General features: G+C 48.1%; 1 non-coding gene across 1 annotated transcript; it reads right to left on the bottom strand.

Annotated features, from left to right (window-relative positions):
- Window positions 1-4,402: 4,402 nt before the first annotated feature.
- Window positions 4,403-4,511, bottom strand: LOC120701706. The gene has a single exon (XR_005686262.1). It is a non-coding gene; the product is annotated as a small nucleolar RNA R71 (small nucleolar RNA).
- Window positions 4,512-5,421: the final 910 nt, after the last annotated feature.

Genomic DNA, 5,421 nt, shown 5'->3' with positions numbered 1-5,421 from the left:
AAAAGACATCACGGTAAACTCAAACTGCCCATAACGGGTGACAAAAGCTGTTTTTGGGATGTCACTTTCCTTAATCTTGAGCTGATGATATCCTAATCTCAGATCAATCTTGGAAAAGTACTTGACTCCTTTTAGCTGATCAAAAAGATCATCAATTCTGGGGAGAGGATACTTATTTTTTATGGTGACCTCATTCAGTGCGCGATAGTCCACACATATCCTCATACTCCCATCCTTTTTCTTGACAAATAGGACTGGGGCTCCCCATGGGGATGAACTAGGTCTAATAAAACCACTTTGTTGTAACTCTTCTAGTTATTTCTTCAGTTCTGCTAGTTCTGGGGCTGCCATTCTATAGGGTCTCTTAGCTATATGAGATGTCCCTGGGACAAGGTCAATGGAGAATTCTATGTCCCGGTCAGGTGGCATTCCAAGGAGTTCGTCGGGGAACACATCAGGGTATTCATTCACGACTGGAACTCCTTCTAAGGATTTCACCTTCATACTAAAAACCATTGGGTCTGGTCCAAATCCCCGAGTATGGCAGGCACTTGTATCCCATCTGGGTTGTTTAGGTGTACTCCCTTGTCAGCACAACCTATGAGACCATTATGTAGGCTTAACCAGTCCATTCCAAGGATCACATCTATTCCTTTAGACTTAAGTACTACTAGATCGGCTAGAAATTCTACCCCACTTAAATTGATCCTTACCCAGGAACAACCCAGCTAACACTTGATGTCGCCCCCATGCGTTCGGGTCAATAGGGGTATTTTTAGTAGTACTGTAGGTATTTTATGCTTATCCACAAAACTTGATGATATGAATGAGTGTGATGCTCCAGAATCAAATAATATTATTGCTAGAGTTGAGCTGACTAGGAACTCACCAAGTACCACGCCTTGTGCACCTTGAGCCTCCTGCGCGTTGATGTGGTTGACGCGGGCTCGTCCATAAGGTTGCTGGCTATTGTTGTTGTTGCCCTTGTTGTTGCTGCCGATGGGGACACGGTTGGCTCCGGATACAGGTGGCCTAGGCCCATTCACCGAGTTGGAGAACACCGATCAGCAGGCTTGTTTTTGGCATACGGGCAGTTGGCAATGTAATGCCCTGTCTCACGGCAGTTGAAACAGGCTCTAGCATTGTTGTTGTTGGTGGTGACTTGGTTGGCATTGCACTGCGGGTCCTTCATGGTGGTCTGGCTCCGAAACTGTGTGTTAGGAAACTGGGAGCCTGTTACCTGAGACTGAGTACTATACTGCATTGGGGCCTGAGATCTTGGTGCAGTATATCTGAAGCCTCTTGGTTTCTGAAAGAGGTCCTGCTGGCGGGCCTTGCTTTCTAGAAACTTGCGCTTGTTATCCTTCCTTTCTTCAGCTTTGGCCCTTTCTATGAGGATGGCCTTGTTCATCAGAGTGTTGAAGTCCGGGTAGATCTGAGGGGTAAGCAAGGTCCGAAGTTCTGGGTTCAATCCCTTCTTGAATATGTCATGCTTCTTTTCATCATTGTCCACTTCCTCTTGTGCATAGCGGGCAAGCTCGATTAACTGGTGGGTGTACTCCTCCACTGACTTGTTTCCTTGCTGTAGTTCACGGAACTCATCCGCCTTGCGCTTCATGGTGGCCGTGGGGATATGATAGCGGCGGAACTCATCCACAAATTCCTTCCAAGTGATGGTGGATGCATCTTTGGCAGCGACAGAATAATTTTCCCACCAAGTTAAGGCAGTTCCAGTGAGTTGGTGAGCTGCCAGAAGAACTTTGTCTCGATCTTGGCATTCGAACGACTCGAGCTTCCTCTGGATCACACGCAACTAGTCATCTGCATCCAAGGGGTTGCTGGATCCACGAAGGTGGGTGGCTTGGTTCTCAGGAACGCTGTCAGCTTGTTGTTCATAGTTTGCTCTCTTGGCCGCTTATTGACAAGGGCATTGGCTAGTGCTTCCAGTATGAGGGTCTAGTTGTGTATTATTTGTGCCAGGTCCCCGAGAGGTGGTGGTAGTGGCAGTGGCACTTCCCCTTGGCTTCCTTTTTCTTGCTGGTCTACCTCCAGCTTCTCCTGAAAAGGGTCCTATCCGTTAGGCGGTCCTCCCGCGCTGTTGACGGTGCTTAAGTGCAATTTTCACCCGTCAACTATACTCAATAATAAAGGAAAACTACATGCCTTACTCACATATTTGTATCACTAACCTCGCTCCACAGTTGTTTTCGAGTTTTGTACATTTCTAATGAGCAAGAGTGGAATAAGACGAAAACACGCAGCAGACGCCATACAACTATGCAGAATATCGCATCCGACGTCACACACTTACAAAGGTGGCCAACATGTCAGAGGAAACGGGGCCTCCACGCAAGATGCACCAGAGGATAAGGATAAGGATCAAAGAATATACCATCCAGCAGAAGATCAGGCCGAGAGGCTACCAGGTGGGGTCGGCCGACCCCCTGGGTCGGCCAAACCTGGCCTGGTTCCCGTCCAGGTGCACTACGAGGAGGAGTGGCTGCCAAGGCACCTCTTCACCTTCCATATGTGCTTTGGCGGGAAACCGACCTCTAGAGCTATAAATAGACCTCTCCTCCACCCTCCTCAACACACACACACACACACACACACACTTCATTCCATTCTCTCGAAGAAGGCTCTCCTCTCTCTTGCTCTCTTAGCTAGGTAGTGGAGCTAGGCTAGTTCTCTTTAGCGAGCAAATCGTCCTCGGGGTCATTGAGCAATCCTCGGCTTCTGGTATGGCTTTGTATCCGACTTGTCAGACTTCTATTCATAATATAGAGTTTTGCCATGGTTGCTTTACTATCTTGATAGTTTATCAATCCATGCTTAGTTCGTTCATAAGTGATGCTACAGTCTTGGTTAGGCCAGATGATCCAGGTACGATAGAGGTTCATTGTGCTTTCGGGCTTGCTCTAGTGTTTTACTCGTCCAACCGAAGGGTGGGAGACCTGGGGGCACTAGAGTAGTGACTTCATACACGAGCGTGGTGCTCGGGTATGCGGGATCCTTCGGATATGACCGTGCTCCACGGTGTGACTGGTGTAGACGGCAGGTGGTGACAGCCCTGTCTGTCCGGCGTAACAGCGGTGTTGTGTTTAGCGTACTCCCCGACGTTCGGGTTCGGTGTAGGAGTTCATGCAAAGAGGTAACGGGACTGGATGTACTCTGGTGCGGGACCTTCTCCCCGCTATCCCATTTTCCTGGCACCTACAGTCCTAACCATGATCTAACATGACCCCAGCTTTGGATAGAAGCACAAGGACACCTAACGTAGCCTAAGCTCCAGCTGACTTGACATAGGATAGAGTAGTTCTTTGTTTTATAGTTTCTCTCATTTATTCCTTCCTCTTGGAGTGTGGATGTGTACTGTGTCGCATTACCCTCGCTTATTCTTTATCTATACTTACCCCTGTTAGAGTATTGCCTATTGCTTGAGGCACAATGTCATGGTTAATGTTGAGTACAATACCTTTGCCGCTGCAGTCCTTTGGGACACAAATAAATAACGATACCCTTACTCTCCGGGTGAAATGCTACAACGGTATACCCGTGCATTTGCGGATCCATCTGTAATCGTATTGATTATACCACGAGAGTGGCACCCCTTGGGTGCAGTTGCTAGGATGGGTTTGGCGCCCTCATTTCTAGTGATTGCACTAAGGACAGCCAACAGGCATTTCTGGTGCTGTTGCTAAGGATTAACCATTCCTAGTGATTACGCTAAGAAATGTCAACAAGCATTTCTGGCGCCGTTGCCGGGGACGGCATGTGAACAAAGATGTTGCGCTGATATTAACTTTGACCTTGTACTCAGGATATAATCTTTACTCTTTCAGGCTAATGTCACTTTATGTCTTCTTTTATTTTGGATTTGAAAGAAGACAGGGGTAGTGTATGACCGGTTCCTCCCTGCCGGAAAACTACACAGACAATCCAGAGAGGCTCGTGAGAAGGGCACAACCTCGCGTCGTTCCTCCTCTCGCTATCCTCCCGGCACAGGAACCCATTTCGGAAGCACCACTCGTTCTTGAGGCTATGGCTGAAAAGACTCTACGCGAGTTCTCCATCCCCTCCACCGACAATGTGGCCACTGGCCCCAACATCAATGTCGGGGACGTGAACTTCGACCTCAAATCAAGCCTCATCAACATGGTGCAGGCTAGCCCATTCTGTGGCAAGCCAAATGAGGACGCAAATGAACATTTGCAGAATTTTCTGGAGCTCTGCGACACCGTTGTCATACGGGGTGTCGCCGCCGATGTTGTCAAGCTTCGTTTGTTTCCCTTTTCCCTCCTGGGGAAGGCTAAATAGTAGTTTTATAAAGAAAAGGACATCGACACCTGGGCCAAATGCTCCAAGGCATTCCTCGCAAAATTCTTCCCGCTGGGCAAAACAAATGCCCTGCACGGGAGAATTTCAAGTTTCCAGCAGACAGGGATGGAATCCATCCCAGAAGCTTAGGAGAGGCTGCAGGAATACATCCTGGCATGTCCTCATCATGGCATGGACGAGTGGCTCGTCCTGCAAAGCTTCTACAACAGGCTCACAACGACATCTCGAGCCAATATTGATGCTGCTGCTAGAGGAGCCTTCCTCGACCTGACTATCGCCAAAGCAAAAGAATTGGTCGAGAAGATGGTCTCCAATCAGGGGTGAAGCGATGAACGACTCCAACCCCGTACAAAAGGCATACATACCGTCAAAGAGACGGATATGATTGCCGTGAAGCTAGACCTCCTAATCAAAAAGTTGGAGGAAGTGAGCAAACAACCGATCCATGCTCCTGTTTATGCCATGGGTTCGCACTTCACATGCGAAGTCTGCGGTAACGATGGACATTCGGGGAACGATTGCCTCGAAACCCGTGAAGACTGCGCATACCTCAACAACAACAACAACAACAACAACAACAACAACAACAACAACAACAACAACAACAATAATGGGTACCGTCCACCACAAGGAGGCCAGGGATGGAACTAGCCACGTCCACCTTTTCAGGGAGGTAATAACTACAATCCTTCTTATAATTCGAATTTCAATTCAAACCAACCTCCCTTGAGAGAACTTGTTCTTGGCCAAGTTAAAATCAACAAAAATATAAATAAAAAGCTTTTGGCCAATGATAAATCCCTGGAAGCTTGAAGCTTTGTCTTCTACTCTTAAAAACCAGTTAAATTTCAACAAAATGATCGAAACCCAGCTTGCACAAATTGCTGCTTCGTTACCTGCTGTTGAGAGCGAGAAGATCCCGGGGCAACCCGAGTCTCCCGTTGAAAATGTCAGCATGGTGTCTACCGGACGGGGTAACTCGTCTCAGAGGCCACCACGCAATAACCATGCAGGTAGGTACTATCCCCCAAGGAACGACGTTTGGGATGGCATGGTGGCAGTGGTGCAAGAGGATCCAGGGGT

The sequence above is a fragment of the Panicum virgatum genome, chromosome 3K (assembly GCF_016808335.1).
Source record: "Panicum virgatum strain AP13 chromosome 3K, P.virgatum_v5, whole genome shotgun sequence".
In the NCBI taxonomy this organism is placed as follows: Eukaryota; Viridiplantae; Streptophyta; class Magnoliopsida; order Poales; family Poaceae; genus Panicum; species Panicum virgatum.
This window is presented reverse-complemented; position numbering and strand designations above follow the sequence as displayed.